This window comes from Lynx rufus, unplaced genomic scaffold (assembly GCF_022079265.1).
Source record: "Lynx rufus isolate CCGP_SWC_20201006 ecotype Redwood Valley unplaced genomic scaffold, mLynRuf1.p SCAF_35, whole genome shotgun sequence".
Classification (NCBI taxonomy): domain Eukaryota; kingdom Metazoa; phylum Chordata; class Mammalia; order Carnivora; family Felidae; genus Lynx; species Lynx rufus.
In genome coordinates, this window is record NW_025814851.1 from 2,972,008 (window position 1) to 2,991,772 (window position 19,765).

At 40.2% G+C, this 19,765-nt stretch overlaps 1 protein-coding gene across 1 annotated transcript in view; it reads left to right on the top strand.

Moving 5' to 3' along the window:
• KLF8 (KLF transcription factor 8) overlaps nucleotides 1–19,765 on the top strand; it is a 75,221-nt gene that overhangs the window by 42,476 nt on the left and 12,980 nt on the right. The gene's annotated exons all lie outside the window — the stretch shown is intronic.

A 19,765-nucleotide genomic window follows, 5' to 3' on the forward strand; every position in this document is an offset into this window, starting at 1 on the left:
GAAAATTAATACTTTTATGTGAAATATGCTAGAATTTGGATGTTGGCCTATAATGTAAAAAGTATTATAGCACCATGGAATCAAAGTAGCTTGCCAAGGGTCAGATGTAGATCGTCAATCATTAGTTTATACCCTCTGCTTTGTTAGACTCCTTCTCCCCAGTCATCTCTAGCTCAGAATTGAGGCTTGGACACCATGGATAAGAAAGGGGCCTTTCTTTCTTGTAAACATGCATTGTGTTAACACTTGCTTTGTTAGGATTTGTATGTAGGAAACCAGAATCCTAGTTGCTGTGCCCTGAAGCTCTGAACAGGTGAAAAATTTCCACGTTGCAATGTCCCAACATTCCTGTGGCACTCTTCTTTTTTTTTTTTTTCTCTTATTTATTTATTTATTTTTTTTATATGAAGTTTATTGACAAATTGGTTTCCATACAACACCCAGTGCTCATCCCAAAAGGTGCCCTCCTCAATACCCATCACCCACCCGCCCCTCCCTCCCACCCCCCATCAACCCTCAGTTTGTTCTCAGTTTTTAACAGTCTCTTATGCTTTGGCTCTCTCCCACTCTAACCTCTTTTTTTTCTTTTTCCTTCCCCTCCCCCATGGATTCCTGTTAAGTTTCTCAGGATCCACATAAGAGTGAAACCATATGGTATCTGTCTTTCTCTGTATGGCTTATTTCACTTAGCATCACACTCTCCAGTTCCATCCACGTTGCTACAAAAGGCCATATTTCATTTTTTCTCATTGCCACGTAGTATTCCATTGTGTATATAAACCACAATTTCTTTATCCATTCATCAGTTGATGGACATTTAGGCTCTTTCCATAATTTGGCTATTGTTGAGAGTGCTGCTATGAACATTGGGGTACAAGTGCCCCTATGCATCAGTACTCCTGTATCCCTTGGGTAGATTCCTAGCAGTGCTATTGCTGGGTCATAGGGTAGGTCTATTTTTAATTTTCTGAGGAACCTCCACACTGCTTTCCAGAGCGGCTGCACCAATTTGCATTCCCACCAACAGTGCAAGAGGGTTCCCGTTTCTCCACATCCTCTCCAGCATCTATAGTCTCCTGATTTGTTCATTTTAGCCACTCTGACTGGCGTGAGGTGATACCTGAGTGTGGTTTTGATTTGTATTTCCCTGATAAGGAGCGATGCTGAACATCTTTTCATGTGCCTGTTGGCCATCTGGATGTCTTCTTTAGAGAAGTGTCTATTCATGTTTTCTGCCCATTTCTTCACTGGGTTATTTGTTTTTCGTGTGTGGAGTTTGGTGAGCTCTTTATAGATTTTAGATACTAGCCCTTTGTCCGATATGTCATTTGCAAATATCTTTTCCCATTCCGTTGGTTGCCTTTTAGTTTTGTTGGTTGTTTCCTTTGCTGTGCAGAAGCTTTTTATCTTCATAAGGTCCCAGTAATTCACTTTTGCTTTTAATTCCCTTGCCTTTGGGGATGTGTCGAGTAAGAGATTGCTACGGCTGAGGTCAGAGAGGTCTTTTCCTGCTTTCTCCTCTAAGGTTCTGATGGTTTCCTGTCTCACATTTAGGTCCTTTATCCATTTTGAGTTTATTTTTGTAAATGGTGTGAGAAAGTGGTCTAGTTTCAACCTTCTGCATGTTGCTGTCCAGTTCTCCCAGCACCATTTGTTAAAGAGGCTGTCTTTTTTCCATTGGATGTTCTTTCCTGCTTTGTCAAAGATGAGTTGGCCATACGTTTGTGGGTCTAGTTCTGGGGTTTCTATTCTATTCCATTGGTCTGTGTGTCTGTTTTTGTGCCAATACCATGCTGTCTTGATGATGACAGCTTTGTAGTAGAGGCTAAAGTCTGGGATTGTGATGCCTCCTGCTTTGGTCTTCTTCTTCAAAATTCCTTTGGCTATTCGGGGCCTTTTGTGGTTCCATATGAATTTTAGGATTGCTTGTTCTAGTTTCGAGAAGAATGCTGGTGCAATTTTGATTGGGATTGCATTGAATGTGTAGATAGCTTTGGGTAGTATTGACATTTTGACAATATTTATTTTTCCAATCCATGAGCAGGGAATGTCTTTCCATTTCTTTAAATCTTCTTCAATTACCTTCATAAGCTTTCTATAGTTTTCAGCATACAGATCCTTTACATCTTTGGTTAGATTTATTCCTAGGTATTTTATGCTTCTTGGTGCAATTGTGAATGGGATCAGTTTCTTTATTTGTCTTTCTGTTGCTTCATTGTTAGTGTATAAGAATGCAACTGATTTCTGTACATTGATTTTGTATCCTGCAACTTTGCTGAATTCATGTATCAGTTCTAGCAGACTTTTGGTGGAGTCTATCGGATTTTCCATGTATAATATCATGTCATCTGCAAAAAGCGAAAGCTTGACTTCATCTTTGCCAATTTTGATGCCTTTGATTTCCTTTTGTTGTCTGATTGCTGATGCTAGAACTTCCAGCACTATGTTAAACAACAATGGTGAGAGTGGGCATCCCTGTCGTGTTCCTGATCTCAGGGAAAAAGCTCTCAGTTTTTCCCCGTTGAGGATGATGTTAGCTGTGAGCTTTTCATAAATGGCTTTTATGATCTTTAAGTATGTTCCTTCTATCCCGACTTTCTCAAGGGTTTTTATTAAGAAAGGGTGCTGGATTTTGTCAAAGGCCTTTTCTGCATCGATTGACAGGATCATATGGTTCTTCTCTTTTTTTGTTGTTAATGTGATGTATCACGTTGATTGATTTGCGAATGTTGAACCAGCCCTGCATCCCAGGAATGAATCCCACTTGATCATGGTGAATAATTCTTTTTATATGCTGTTGAATTCGATTTGCTAGTATCTTATTGAGAATTTTTGCATCCATATTCATCAGGGATATTGGCCTGTCGTTTTCTTTTTTTACTGGGTCTCTGTCTGGTTTAGGAATCAAAGTAATACTGGCTTCATAGAATGAGTCTGGAAGTTTTCCTTCCCTTTCTATTTCTTGGAATAGCTTGAGAAGGATAGGTATTATCTCTGCTTTAAACGTCTGGTAGAACTCCCCTGGGAAGCCATCTGGTCCTGGACTCTTATTTGTTGGGAGATTTTTGATAACTGATTCAATTTCTTCGCTGGTTATGGGTCTGTTCAAGCTTTCTATTTCCTCCTGATTGAGTTTTGGAAGAGTGTGGGTGTTCAGGAATTTGTCCATTTCTTCCAGGTTGTCCAATTTGTTGGCATATAATTTTTCATAGTATTCCCTGATAATTGTTTGTATCTCTGAGGGATTGGTTGTAATAATTCCATTTTCATTCATGATTTTATCTATTTGGGCCATCTCCCTTTTCTTTTTGAGAAGCCTGGCTAGAGGTTTGTCAATTTTGTTTATTTTTTCAAAAAACCAACTCTTGGTTTCGTTGATCTGCTCTACAGTTTTTTTAGATTCTATATTGTTTATTTCTGCTCTGATCTTTATTATTTCTCTTCTTCTGCTGGGTTTAGGCTGCCTTTGCTGTTCTGCTTCTATTTCCTTTAGGTGTGCTGTTAGATTTTGTATTTGGGATTTTTCTTGTTTCTTGAGATAGGCCTGGATTGCAATGTATTTTCCTGTCAGGACTGCCTTCGCGGCGTCCCAAAGCGTTTGGATTGTTGTATTTTCATTTTCGTTTGTTTCCATATATTTTTTGATTTCTTCTCTAATTGCCTGGTTGACCCACTCATTCGTTAGTAGGGTGTTCTTTAACCTCCATGCTTTTGGAGGTTTTCCAGACTTTTTCCTGTGGTTGATTTCAAGCTTCATAGCATTGTGGTCTGAAAGTATGCATGGTATAATTTCAATTCTTGTAAACTTATGAAGGGCTGTTTTGTGACCCAGTATATGATCTATCTCAGAGAATGTTCCATGTGCACTCGAGAAGAAAGTATATTCTGTTGCTTTGGGATGCAGAGTTCTCAATAGATCTGTCAAGTCCATCTGATCCAGTGTCTCATTCAGGGCCCTTGTTTCTTTATTGACCGTGTGTCTAGATGATCTATCCATTTCTGTAAGTGGGGTGTTAAAGTCCCCAGCAATTAGCACATTCTTATCAATAAGGTTGCTTCTGTTTATGAGTAATTGTTTTATATATTTGGGGGCTCCGGTATTCAGCGCATAGACATTTATAATTGTTAGCTCTTCCTGATGGATAGACCCTGTAACTATTATATAATGTCCTTCTTCATCTCTTGTTACAGCCTTTAATTTAAAGTCTAGTTTGTCTGATATAAGTATGGCTACTCCAGCTTTCTTCTGGCTTCCAGTAGCATGATAAATAGTTCTCCATCCCCTCACTCTGAATCTAAAGGTGTCCTCAGGTCTAAAATGAGTCTCTTGTAGACAGCAAATAGATGGGTCTTGTTTTTTTATCCATTCTGATACCCTATGTCTTTTGGTTGGCGCATTTAATCCATTTACATTCAGTGTTATTATAGAAAGATACGGGTTTAGAGTCATTGTGATGTCTGTATGTTTTATGCTTGTAGTGATGTCTCTGGTACTTTGTCTCACAGGGTCCCCCTTAGGATCTCTTGTAGGGCTGGTTTAGTGGTGACAAATTCCTTCAGTTTTTGTTTGTTTGGGAAGACCTTTATCTCTCCTTCTATTCTAAATGACAGACTTGCTGGATAAAGGATTCTTGGCTGCATATTTTTGCTGTCTAGCACCCTGAAAATCTCGTGCCAATTCTTTCTGGCCTGCCAAGTTTCAAAAGAGAGATCAGTCACGAGTCTTATAGGTTTCCCTTTATATGTGAGGGCACGTTTACCCCTTGCTGCTTTCAGAATTTTCTCTTTATCCTTGTATTTTGCCAGTTTCACTATGATATGTCGTGCAGAAGATCGATTCAAGTTACGTCTGAAGGGAGTTCTCTGTGCCTCTTGGATTTCAATGCCTTTTTCCTTCCCCAGTTCAGGGAATTTCTCAGCTATAATTTCTTCAAGTACCCCTTCAGCACCTTTCCCTCTCTCTTCCTCCTCTGGGATACCAATTATGCGTATATTATTTCTTTTTAGTGTATCACTTAGTTCTCTAATTTTCCCCTCATACTCCTGGATTTTTTTCTCTCTCTTTTTCTCAGCTTCCTCTTTTTCCATAACTTTATCTTCTAGTTCACCTATTCTCTCCTCTGCCTCTTCCATCCGAGCCGTGGTGGTTTGCATTTTGTTTTCCATTTCCTTTAAAGCGTTTTTCAGCTCCTCGTGACTGTTCCTTAGTCCCCTGATGTCTGTAGCAAGAGATTCTCTGCTGTCCTGTATGCTGTTTTCCAGCCCAGCGATTAATTTTATGACTATTATTCTAAATTCACTTTCTGTTGTATTATTTAAATCCTTTTTGATCAGCTCATTAGCTGTTGTTATTTCCTGGAGATTCTTCTGAGGGGAATTCTTCCGCTTGGTCATTTTGGATAGTCCCTGGTGTGGTGAGGGCCTGCAGGGCACTTCCCCTGTGCTGTGGTGTATAACTGGAGTTGGTGGGCGGGGCCGCAGTCCGACCTGATATCTGCCCCCAGCCCACCGCTGGGGCCACAGACTGGTGTGTGCCTTCTCTTCCCCTCTCCTAGGGGCGGGATTCACTGTGGGGTGGCGTGGCCCGTCTGGGCTACTTGCACACTGCCAGGCTTGTGATGCTGGGGATCTGGCGTATTAGTTGGGGTGGGAAGGCAAGGTGCACGGCGGCAGGGGGGGCAGGCTTAGCTCGCTTCTCCTTAGGTGATCCACTTCAGGAGGGGCCCTGTGGCAGCTGGAGGGAGTCAGATCGCTGCCGGAGGTTTGGCTCCGCAGAAGCACAGAGTTGGGTGTTCGCGCGGAGGGAGCAAGTTCCCTGGCAGGAACCGGTTCCCTTTGGGATTTTGGCTGGGGGATGGGCGGGGGAGATGGCGCTGGTGAGCGCCTTTGTTCCCCGCCAAACTGAGCTCTGTCGTCCGGGGGCTCCGCAGCTCACCCTCCCTTTGTCCTCCAGCCTTCCCGCTTTCCGAGCAGAGCTGTTAACTTATGACCTCCCAGACGCTAAGTCGCGCTTGCTGTCGGAACACAGTCCGTCAGGCCCCTCCGCTTTTGCAAGCCGGACTCGGGGGCTCTGCTTGGCCGGCGAGCCGCCCCTCCGCCCCGGTTCTCTCCCGCCAGTCCGTGGAGCGCGCACCGCCTCGCAGCCCTTCCTACCCTCTTCCGTGGGCCTCTCGTCTGCACTTGGGTCCGGTGACTTTGTTCTGCTAATCCTCTGGCGGTTTTCTGGGTTATTTAGGCAGGTGTAGGTGGAATCTAAGTGATCAGCAGGACGCGCGGTGAGCCCAGCGTCCTCCTACGCCGCCATCTTCCCAGAATCTCCTCCTGTGGCACTCTTCTTATTCGTTGATGTTTTGTTTGCCTCTCCTTCATGTAGAGTACAGGCTTATTCCACACACATGTGTGTGAGTGTGTATATATGTGTGTATATATATGTATTTTTGTGTATAAACATAAATATATATTAAGTATTTAAGCTTAAAATTTCAACATGTAAAAGTAAAATAGTTTACTGGACTTTCAAGTACCCTTCACCCAATTTAACAATTATATCAGTATATGCCCAATTTTGCTTTTTTCCACATCCCTACTGACTCCCCCATTCTGTAGCGTATTTTGGACAATATTACAGACATCATATCATCATAGTCATAAATACTTCAACATGTTTTTTACAAAGATAAAGATTTTTAAAAACAGGCACAGGGGCGCCTGGGTGGCGCAGTCGGTTAAGCGTCCGACTTCAGCCAGGTCACGATCTCGCGGTGCGTGAGTTCGAGCCCCGCGTCGGGCTCTGGGCTGATGGCTCAGAGCCTGGAGCCTGTTTCCGATTCTGTGTCTCCCTCTCTCTCTGCCCCTCCCCCGTTCATGCTCTGTCTCTCTCTGTCCCAAAAATAAATAAAAACGTGGAAAAAAAAATTAAAAAAAAAAACAAAACATACATTATAAAAAAAAAAAAACAGGCACAATATTACTATCACATACAAATTCCTTAATATTGATTTTTCTTAATATTGATATCACATTTCATAATATCAAATTTCCCCAACTGTCTAATAAATGTTTTTTTTTAATATTTGTTCAAATTAAGATTTAAACAAAGCTCATATATTAAATAATTTAATCAACATGAGAAGGAGAGAGCTATGACAAAAGTTTGAGGAAATAGTGTTCTTTGCTAGGCAGAATAAAAAAGCTGCTGTGATATGGGAGTAAGCTTGCCTTCTTTTTTTTTCAATATATGAAATTTATTGTCAAATTGGTTTCCATACAACACCCAGTGCTCATCCCAAAAGGTGACCTCCTCAATACCCATCACCCAACCTCCCTCCCTCCCACCCCCCATCAACACTCACTTTGTTCTTAGTTTTTAAGAGTCTCTTCTGCTTGGGCTCTCTCCCACTCTAACCTCTTTTTTTTTTCCTTCCCCTCCCCCATGGGTTTCTGTTAAGTTTCTCAGGATCCACATAAGAGAGAAACCATATGGTATCTGTCTTTCTCTGTATGGCTTATTTCACTTAGCATCACACTCTCCAGTTCCATCCACATTGCTACACAGGGCCATATTTCGTTCTTTCTCATTGCCCTGTAGTACTCCATTGTGTACATAAACCACAATTTCTTTATCCATTCATCAGTTGATGGAAATTTAGACTCTTTCCATAATTTGGCTATTGTTGAGAGTGCTGCTATGAACATTGGGGTGCAAGTGCTCCTATGCATCAGTACTCCTGTATCCCTTGGGTAAAGTCCTAGCAGTGCTATTGCTGGGTCATAGGGTAGGTCTAGTTTTAATTTTCTGAGGAACCTCCACACTGTTTTCCAGAGTGGCTGCACCAATTTGCATTCCCACCAACAGTGCAAGAAGGTTCCCGTTTCTCCACAACCTCTCCAGCATCTATAGTCTCCTGATTTGTTCATTTGGCACTCTGGCGTGAGGTGATATCTGAGTGTGGTTTTGATTTGTATTTCCCTGATAAGGAGTGACGTTGAGCACCTTTTCATGTGCCTGTTGGCCATCCGGATGTATTCCTTAGAGAAGTGTCTATTCATGTTTTCTGCCCATTTCTTCACTGGGTTCTTTGTTTTTCAGGTGTGGAGTTTGGTGAGCTCTTTGTAGATTTTGGATACTGGCCCTTTGTCTGATATGTCATTTGCAAATATCTTTTCCCATTCCGTTGGTTGCCTTTTAGTTTTGTTGGTTGCTTCCTTTGCTGTGCAGAAGCTTTTTATCTTCATAAGGTCCCAGTAATTCATTTTTGCTTTTAATTCCCTTGCCTTCGGGGATGTGTCAAGTAAGACACTACTGCAGCTGAGGTCAGAGAGGTCTTTTCCTGCTTTCTCCTCTAGGGTTTTGATGGTTTCCTGTCTCACATTCAGGTCCTTTATCCATTTTGAGTTTATTTTTGTGAATGGTGTGAGAAAGTGGTCTAGTTTCAACCTTCTGCATGTTGCTGTCCAGTTCTCCCAGCACCATTTGTTAAAGAGACTGTCTTTTTTCCATTGGATGTTCTTTCCTGCTTTGTCAAAGATGAGTTGGCCATACGTTTGTGGGTCTAGTTCTGGGGTTTCTATTCTATTCCATTGGTCTATGTGTCTGTTTTTGTTCCAATACCATGCTATCTTGAGGAGTACAGCTTTGCAGTAGAGGCTAAAGTCTGGGATTGTGATGCCTCCTGCTTTGGTCTTCTTCTTCAAAATTACTTTGGCTATTCGAGGCCTTTTGTGGTTCCATATGAATTTTAGGATTGCTTGTTCTAGTTTCGAGAAGAATGCTGGTGCAATTTTGATAGGGATTGCATTGAATGTGTAGATAGCTTTGGGTAGTATTGACATTTTGACAATATTTATTCTTCCAATCCATGAGCAGGGAATGTCTTTCCATTTCTTTATATCTTCTTCAATTTCCTTCATAAGCTTTCTATAGTTTTCAGCATACAGATCTTTGACATCTTTGGTTAGATTTATTCCTAGGTCTTTTATGCTTCTTGGTGCAATTGTGAATGGGATCAGTTTCTTTATTTGTCTTTCTGTTGCTTCATTGTTAGTGTATGAGAATGCAACTGATTTCTGTACATTGATTTTGTATATTGCAACTTTGCTGAATTCATGTATCAGTTCTGGCAGATTTTGGTGGAGTCTATCGGGTTTTCCATGTATAATATCATGTCATCTGCAAAAAGCGAAAGCTTGACTTCATCTTTGCCAATTTTGATGCCTTTGATATCCTTTTGTTGTCTGATTGCTGATGCTAGAACTTCCAACACTATGTTAAACAACAGCGGTGAGAATGGGCATCCCTGTCGTGTTCCTGATCTCAGGGGGAAAGCTCTCAGTTTTTCCCCATTGAGGATGATGTTAGCTGTGGGCTTTTCATAAATGGCTTTTATGATGTTTAAGTATGTTCCTTCTGTCCCGACTTTCTCAAGGGTTTTTATTAAGAAAGGGTGCTGAATGTTGTCAAAGGCCTTTTGTGCATCGATTGACAGGATCATATGGTTCTTATCTTTTCTTTTATTAATGTGATGTATCACGTTGATGGAATTGCGAATGTTGAGCCAGCCCTGCATCCCAGGAATGAATCCCACTTGATCATGGTGAATAATTCTTTTTATATGCTGTTGAAAATCGATTTGCTAGTATCTTATTGAGAATTTTTGCATCCATATTCATCAGGGATATTGGCCTGTAGTTCTCTTTTTTTACTGGGTCTCTGTCTGGTTTAGGAATCAAAGTAGTACTGGCTTCATAGATGAGTCTGGAAGTTTTCTTTCCCTTTCTATTTCTTGGAATAGCTCTAGAAGGATAGGTATTATCTCTGCTTTAAACGTCTGGCAGAACTCCCCTGGGAAGCCATCTGGTCCTGGACTCTTATTTGTTGGGAGACTTTTGATAACCGATTCAATTTCTTTGCTGGTTATGGGTCTGTTCAAGCTTTCTATTTCCTCCTGATTGAGTTTTGGAAGATTGTGGGAGTTTAGGAATTTGTCCATTTCTTCCAGGTTGTCCCATTTGTTGGCATATAATTTTTCATAGTATTCCCTGATAATTGTTTGTATCTCTGAGGGATTGGTTGTGATAATTCCATTTTCATTCATGATTTTATCTTTTTGGGTCATCTCCGTTTTCTTTTTGAGAAGCCTGGCTAGAGGTTTGTCAATTTTGTTTATTTTTTCAAAAAACCAACTCTTGGTTTCATTGATCTGCTCTACAGTTTTTTTAGATTTTCTCTTGTTTATTTCTGCTCTGATTTTTATTATTTCTCTTCTTCTGCTGGGTTTAGGCTGCCTTTGGTGTTCTGCTTCTATTTCCTTTAGGTGTGCTGTTAGATTTTGTATTTGGGATTTTTCTTGTTTCTTGAGATAGGCCTGGATCGCGATGTATTTTCCTCTCAGGACTGCCTTCGCGGCGTCCCAAAGTGTTTGGATTGTTGTATTTTCATTTTCGTTTGTTTCCATATATTTTTTGATTTCTTCTCTAATTGCCTGGTTGACCCACTCATTCGTTAGTAGGGTGTTCTTTAACCTCCATGCTTTTGGAGGTTTTCCAGACTTTTTCCTGTGGTTGATTTCAAGCTTCATAGCATTGTGGTCTGAAAGTATGCATGGTATAATTTCAATTCTTGTAAACTTATGAAGGGCTGTTTTGTGACCCAGTATATGATCTATCTCAGAGAATGTTCCATGTGCACTCGAGAAGAAAGTATATTCTGTTGCTTTGGGATGCAGAGTTCTCAATAGATCTGTCAAGTCCATCTGATCCAGTGTCTCATTCAGGGCCCTTGTTTCTTTATTGACCGTGTGTCTAGATGATCTATCCATTTCTGTAAGTGGAGTGTTCAAGTCCCCTGCAATTGCCACATTCTTATCAATAAGGTTGCTTATGTTTATGAGTAATTGTTTTATATAGTTGGGGGCTCCCGTACTCTGCGCATAGACATTTATAACTGTTAGCTCTTCCTGATGGGTAAACCCTGTAATTATTATATAATGCCCTTCTTCATCTCTTGTTACAGCCTTTAATTTAAAGTCTAGTTTGTCTGATATAAGTATGGCTTACTCCAGCTTTCTTTTGGCTTCCAGTAGCATGATAAATAGTTCTCCATCCCCTCACTCTGAATCTAAAGGTGTCCTCAGGTCTAAAATGAGTCTCTTGTAGACAGCAAATAGATGGGTCTTGTTTTTTTATCCATTCTGATACCCTATGTCTTTTGGTTGGTGCATTTATTCCATTTACATTCAGTGTTATTATAGAAAGATATGGGTTTAGAGTCATTGTGATGTCTGTATGTTTTATGCTTGCAGCAATGTCTCTGGTACTTTGTCTCACAGGGTCCCCCTTAGGATCTCTTGTAGGGCTGGTTTGGTGGTGATGAATTCCTTTAGTTTTTGTTTGTTTGGGAAGACCTTTATCTCTCCTTCTATTCTAAATGACAGACTTGCTGGATAAAGGATTCTCGGCTGCACATTTTTTCTGTTCATCGCATTGAAGATCTCCTGCCATGCCTTTCTGGCCTGCCAAGTTTCAAAAGAGAGATCAGTCACGAGTCTTATAGGTCTCCCTTTATATGTTAGGGCACGTTTATCCCTTGCTGCTTTCAGAAATTTCTCTTTATCCTTGTATTTTGCCAGTTTCCCTATGATATGTCGTGCAGAAGCTTGATTCAAGTTATGTCTGTAGGGAGTTCTCTGTGCCTCTTTGATTTCAATGCCTTTTCCTTCCCCAGTTCAGGGAAGTTCTCAGCTATTATTTCTTCAAGTACCCCTTCAGCACCTTTCCGTCTCTCTTCCTCCTCTGGGATACCAATTATACGTATATTATTTCTTTTCAGTGTATCACTTAGTTCTCTAATTTTCCCCTCATACTCCTGGATTTTTTTATCTCTCTTTTTCTCAGCTTCCTCTTCTTCCACAATTTTATCTTCTAGTTCACCTATTCTCTCCTCTGCCCTTCAATCTGAGCCGTGAACGTTTCCATTTTATTTTGCATCTCGTTTAAAGCGTTTTTCAACTCCTCGTGACTATTCTTTAGTCCCTTGATCTGTGTAGCAAGAGATTCTCTGCTGTCCTCTATACTGTTTTCAAGCACAGCAGTTAATTTTATGACTATTATTCTAAATTCACTTTCCGTTATATTATTTAATTCCTTTTTATCACTTCATTAGCTGTTGTCATTTCCTGGAGATTCTTTTGAGGGGAATTCTTCCGTTTGGTCATTTTGGATAGTCCCTGTAGTGGTGTGGACCTGCAGGGCACTTCCCCTGTGCTGTGGTGTATAACTGGAGTTGGTGGGCAGGGCCGCAGTCAGACCTGATGTCTGCCCCCAGCCCACCGCTGGGGCCACAGTCTGACTGGTGTGTGCCTTCTCTTCCCTTCTCCTAGGGGCGGGATTCACTGTGGGGTGGCATGGCCCATCTGGGCTACTTGCACACTGCCAGGGTTGTGGTGCTGGGGATCTGCTGTATTAGCTGGGTGGGTAGGCAAGGTGCATGGGGCAAGAGGGGCAGGCTTAGTTCGCTTCTCCTTAGGTGGTCCACTTCAGGAGGAGCCCTGTGGCAGCGGGTGGGCGTCAGACCCACTGCCAGAGTGGTGGTTCCACAGAAGCACAGCGTTGGGTTTTGCGTGGAGCAAGCAAGTTCCCTGGCAGGAACTGGTTCCCTTTGGGATTTTGGCTGGGGATGGGCGAGGGAGATGGCGCTGGCTAGTGCCTTTGTTCCCCGCCAAACTGAGCTCTGTCATCCCAGGGCTTAGCAACTCTCCCTCCCTTTGTCCTCCAGCCTTCCAGCTTTCTGAGCAGAGCTGATAACTTATGACCTCCCAGATGCTAAGTCCGCTTGCTGTCAGAACACACTCCGTCCAGCCCGTCCTCTTTTGCAAGCCAGACTCGGGGCTTTGCTTGGCCGGCGGGCCGCCCCTCTGCCCCAGATCCCTCCCGCCAGTCTGTGGAGTGCACACCGCCTCGCCCCCTTTCCTACCCTCTTCTGTTTGCCTCTCGTCTGCGCTTGGCTCTGGAGACTCCATTCTGCTAATTCTCTGGCGGTTTTCTAGGTTATTTAGGCAGGTGTAGGTGGAATCTAAGTGATAAGCAGGATGCACGGTGAGCCCAGAGTCCTCCTATGCTGCCATCTTCCCTGTTCCCTCTGCTTTTCTTCTTTTAATAACTGACAGAATATCAGCATAACTAGGGTGTATTGAATACAGTGGTTGGTGGGAGAAACCTTCATGTGCAAGAGTGAAAGGGGGAAGACCACTTAAGGGGCTACTGTAATGATCCAGGCAAAATAAAAATTATAAAAATCTGACTTGTAGGTTGGGAGTGGATGTGGAGAAAAATGAGTGTATTGAGATGGAAGGGACACTTACAACTGTCAGATTTCTTTTTGGGGGGCTGTATGGACAGAGGTGTCATTTACAGAGATAGGGAGTTTGTCAGTGATGAACACAGTAGTGGGAAAATTCCCATGGAATCAAACCTTGGTATTCAACCAAGGTATACTTTTCTCTATTCCTGGTATTCCACAGGTTCTTTAAAACTGAGGTAGCTGCAGAAATGCCTGCTCCATTGATGACCAAAGATTAGAGTTCATTGCAAGGGGCCCAGAGAATAACATCCCTGTCTCTGGTAGATATTCTCTCAGCAGAAAACCATGAGGTCCATGTTTATTTGGATACCACCTGTAGTATACAGCACAGCTGTGCATCTCCACTGAGCTTACAATTATACAAAGCAAGAGTTGCAGATACAACAATTCCTACTAAACAACTTTCAAGTTCTACTGTTTAAGAATGGGACCACCCAATCACCCTGGCTCAAAATTGATCACTGATTTTTAACATTCTTTTATGATCTCAGTTATTTGTTTCTGAAGTTCTATTATTTCTTTCTTCAAATAGTTCTTTTATTGAGGATGTAGACAATGCATGCCAAGAGCATATATTGTGGAGCTACATTGTCTGGATTTGACATCCCAGTCTACTATCATTAGCTGAAAGTTACTCCACCATTTTCAGCCTTGGTTTTCTTATCTACTATCTGCATATTAATAGTGAAAAACACTTATAATAATATCTGACATACAGTAAACACTCAGCAAATATTAGCTATTATTAAGGTTCTCTCAGTTCCAATCTCACTGCCACACCCCTTAGCCTTTTTGTCTTGATTAATTCTTTTGCCCCTAACTTTGATTAACTCTAGTTGACGATTAAAATTGTATATATTTGAGGTAAATGAAAATGGTAATGGAGTAGGAGGACCCTAGGTCACTTTGTCTTATGAACACAACCAGATAACTATCAAATCAACCTAAATATTCCAGAAATATACCTGAAGACATACAGAACAAATTACACAACTAAAAAGACAGGGGTCACACCAAAGAAGGTAGGAAGTGTGGTCACGTGATTTAGGAAAGAAACATTGCTGTTGCTGCAGAGGGAAAGGATCCATCCTTTCAACAGAGAAAGTTGAGAGAGGACCACACAGGGGAACACACAAGGAAAATATTTACCCAAAGTCATTGGCTTGGAAAATGAAAGGTGCTAAATTTTCTGACTTCATGCAATCAGCAGGGCTTAGAGCTTAGACTTTTAAAGGTCAGCAAGCTAGAGTGGGACATAGCAGAAGGGCACTGCTCTGCTCCTAGAGAGAAAGAGGGCAGGACACCAAAGGGTAGACGGCATGGAAACAGTGAACTGAAGAGTGCCTGGGGCATTGAGCAGAGATATTATTTGCTTTCCTCAGAACAAGTCCCTGAGAGGTAGTACTCATGGAGACACATTTCCAGGAACAAAGGAGGTGGCATGTGTCACTTCCTCTACCCACCCCTCAGCATAAACAAAGCCACCTGCAGGAAGCAGCACAGTGCAGACATTGGCTGCTTAACTTTCATACACAAAGCCCCATTGTCCCATACACAGGTGGGTCTGCCCTTTACAGTCAAACTTGCCTCAGTCCCTGCAAGCAGGCCCCTCCCCCATAAGACTAGCACAAACACCTGCCCACACCACATCTCCTGACCTGAGAGTACTGTAGAGCCTCAGTACCAGTAAAGATGGTGACAGATATCATTTCACAAGCAGACCAAGCACAACTAGTTGAAACGTGCCATATTGAAGCCAGGAACCAAACATTACCAACAGTAGGCAAGGAGAGCCTCAGCAGATTGCAGACCTGAAAGATAGAGCAGACAAAATACAAGAACAGTACACATGCAAAACACACCAGAGATACTTGGTGAAGTGCCAAGCCCTCACATTATGTGACCTCTTCATAAGGCCATTACTTTCCTGAGCAGGAAACATAACTGGCTTTTCTAACATACAGAAGAAGGCAAAGACATAGACAAAACTCAAACACAGAGGAATTTATCCCAAATAAAGAAATAGATAAGGTTAAACCCAGAGATCTAAGTGAAACAGATATAAGTAAAATGCCTGATTTAAAGCAACAATGATAAGCATACACACTGGGCTTGAGAAAAGTATACAAACCATCAGTGAGACACTTATGACAGAGACAAAGAGTTAAAAAAAGAATCAATTAGAGATGAAAAGTGCAATAAATGAGATTAAAAACATGCTTGATGCAATGAACAGCAGGATGGAAGAAGCAGAGGAATGAATTAGTGACCTAGATGACAAAGTAATGGAAAGTAATGAAGCTGAACAAAAGAGAAGAAGAATTATACAACATGTGAATAGACTTAAGGAACTCAGTGACTCTGTCAAATGTAATAATATTTGTACTATAGGAGTCCCAGAAGAAGCAAAGAGAGACATGGAAGTAGAAAATTTATTTGAAGAAATAATAGCTGAAAACATCCCTAATCTGGGGACAGAAACACATATCCAGATCCAGGAGGCACAGAGAATTCCCACCAGAATCAATAAGAACTGGCTAACCCCAAGACATATTTTAATTAAATTTGCAAAATATAGTGACAAAGAAAAAATATTAAAAGCAGCAAGACAAAAGAGGTCCTTAAACTACAAGGAAAACTACAAGGGATTTCTCAACAGAAACCTGGCAAGCCAGATGGGAATGGAATGGTATATACAAAGTACTAAATGGGAAAAAACCTGAAGCCAAGAATACTCTATCCAGGAATACTATCATTCATAATAGGAGTGGTAAAAGTTTCTGATATAAAAACTGAATAGCTCCATGCAAAGAATGAAATTTGAACACTTTCTTGCACCATACAAAAAATTAAGTCAAAATGGATTAAAGACATAAATGTAAGACAGGAAATCATTAAAATCCTAGAGAAGAACACAGGTAATAATATCTTTGACATTGGCAATACCAACTTTTTACTAGATAATGCCTCATGAGGCAAGGGAAACAAAAACAAAAAGAAATTACTGCCACTTCATCAAAATGAAAAGCATCTCACAGTAAAGGAAACAAACAAGCAAAATAACCTAAAAGGCCACCTATGGAATGGGATAAAATTTTTGCAAATAACATGTCTGGTAAAGGGTTACTGTCCAAAATATATAAAGAACTTAAAATAGTCAACATAAAACACACAAGTAATCCAGATAAAATATAGCCAGAAGGCATGAATAGATATTTTTCCAAAGAACACAGAAGATGGCCAGTGGAAATATGAAAATATGCTCAACATCACTGATCATCAGAAATACAAATCAAAACTACAATGAGATATCACCTCACACATTTCATAATGGTTAAAATTAACAACACAGCAAATAATAGGTGTTGGTGAGGATGTGGAAAAAGGGAAATCTTCTTGCACTGTTGGTGGGAATGCAAACTGGTGCAGCCACTCTGGAAAACAGTGTGGATCTTCCTCAGAGTGTTAAAGATAGAACTACCCTATGATCCAGCAATTTATGTAAAGAATACACAAATACTTATTTGAAGGGATACGTGCATCCTAATGTTTATAGCATTATCAACAATAGCCAAATTATGGAAAGAGCCCAAATGTCCTTTGACTGATGAATGGATAAAGAAGATGTGGTATGTATAATATAAAGCCAATATTATTCAGCCATCAAAAAGAATGAAATCTTGCCTTTTGCAGTAATGTGGATGAAGCTAAAGAGTATCATGGAAAGTGAAATATGACATATTTCACTCATATATTTCCACATATATATTTACTCATATGTGGGATTTAAAAATCAAAACAAATAATCATGGGAGAAAAGAAGAGAAAAAGCAAACCAAGAAAACAACTTTTAACCATAGAGGGCAAACTGATGTTTACCAAAGGGCAGGTGGGTGGGAATTTGGGTTAAACTGGTGATGGAGATTAAGGAGTGCACTTGTTGTGAAGAGCACTTCGCATTGTTTGTAAGTGTTGAATAACTGAATTATGCACCTGAAACTAATATTATACTGTATGTTAACTAACTGGAATTTAAATTTAAAAAAGAAGCCTATGGGAATAGCTGCATGCTTAGCACATGGAAAACCCACTGTGTGTAAACTTTCTGTCGAGTAATATCTGCTTTCATTAAGATATAAGTTATGTGTAGAAAGATAAGATAGTATCAGTATGCTTAACTAGTTGGAATTATCATGTGTATAATGCATCCTTCAACTAATGTCTTCTTTGAGTAAGATACAGGTGTTTGTAAATGTATGTGTAGAAGCATATGGGAATAGCTGCATGCTTAACACTCTGAAACCATGCTATGTATGATCTGTCTTTCAAGTATCATCTTATTTCATTAAAAGTTTCTACACATACCTGTAAAGGCATATGGGAATAGTCATATGCTTAACTCATTGAAACTACTTTGTATATAAATCATCATTCAAGTAACTTCTTTCATTGATATAGATGTGTTTATAAATGTATGTGTAGAAGCATGTGGGAATAGATCTATTCTTTCTTGAATGAAACTAGGTAGCATATAATGTATATTTCAAGTAACACCTTCTTTCATTAAGATATACATGTTTGTAAACATATGTTAGGAGCATATAGGAAGATCCCTGTCCTTATCTCACTGAAACTACACTGTGTAAAATCCCTCATTCAAATAACATCTTATTTCATTAACATATGTGTGTTTATAAATGGATTCAATAGAAGTACAAGGGAAGAGCCTGGTGCTTCACACATTGAAATTACAATGTATATATACAAATGGAATACTACGTGGCAATGAGAAAGAATGAAATATGGCCTTTTGTAGCAACATGGATGGAACTGGAGAGTGTTATGCTAAGTGAAAATAAGCCATACATAGAAAGATACCATATGTTTTCACACTTATGTAGGTCCTAAGAAACTTAACAGAAGTCCATGGGGGAGGGGAAGAAAAAAAAAAGAAGTTAGAGAGGGAGAGAGCCAAAGCATAAGAGACTCTTAAAAACTAAAAACAAACAGAGGGTTGATGGGGGTGGGAGGGAGGGGAGGGTGGTTGATGGGTATTGAGGAGGTCACCTTTTGGGATGAGCACTGGGTGTTGCATGGAAACCAATTTGACAATAAATTTCATATTAAAAAAAGAAAAAAGAAATTACAATGTATAAACTGTCATCTAAGTAACATCTTCTTTCAGTAATATAAACCCACTAATAACTGACCCCATAACCCTAGGTATAAACCTTAACACTAACCTTAACTCCTAATAACTAAACCTAAACCTAAATCCTAACCTCTATCCCTAACCTTAAACTTAACCCTAAATATAACCCTCTGGTTTTAGAGGGTTATAGTTTTGTAAACTATAGTATACCAGGAACATACACTTACCCTGACCCTAAACCTAACCCTAACCCTATATCTGAGAAGAAAAAAAAATGGAATGTATATGTGTATACACACACATACACACACACACAATGGAATATTACTCAGCGATTTTAAAAAAAAAGAATGAAATCTTGCCATTAGCAATGACATGGATGGAGATAGAGAAGTGTATGCTAACTGAAATCAGACAGTCACAGAAAGAAAAATAACATGTGATTTAGAATTTAAGAAACAAAACAAATGAGAAAAGGGGGGAAAAAGAATGAGAAGCAAACCCAGAAACAGACCATTAACCATAGATCAAAAACTAATGGTTACCAGAAGCGAGGTGGGTAGGGATATGTTTTAAATAGGTGATAAGGATTAAAGAGTACACTTGTTATGATGAACACCAGGTGTTCTATGTAAGCGTTGAATCACTATTTTATACACCTGAAAATATATTACAAATATGGTAACTAACTGGAATTTAAATAAAAACACTAAAAAGAATTTCCCAGGCAAACAAAAATTAAAGCAGTTCAGGACAACTAAAACAGGCATGAAGGAAATATTAAGGGAACTTGTTGAGTGCAAAGGAGAGGCCAAAATTGACAGAGATAAGAAAGAATTAGAGAAAATCTCTAGAAACAATGACAAAATTGGTTTCCATACAACACCCAGTCAATAAACTTCATAAAAAAAAAAAACAAAACAAAACAAAAACTGAGAACAAACTGAGGGTTGATGGGGGGTGGGAGGGAGGGGGGGGGTGGGTGATGGGTATTGAGGAGGGCACCTTTTGGGATGAGCACTGGTTGTTGTATGGAAACCAATTTGACAATAAACTTCATATATTGAAAAAAAAAAAAAAAAAAAAAAGAAACAATGACAAAATAAGTAAAATGGCACTAAATACACTCCTATCAATAATTACTTTGAATTTAAATGGACTAAACACTCCAAGAAAAGACAAAGAGTGTCAGAATGGATTTAAAAAACCACAAGACCCATCTATTTGTTGCCAACAAGAGACTCATTTTAGACCTA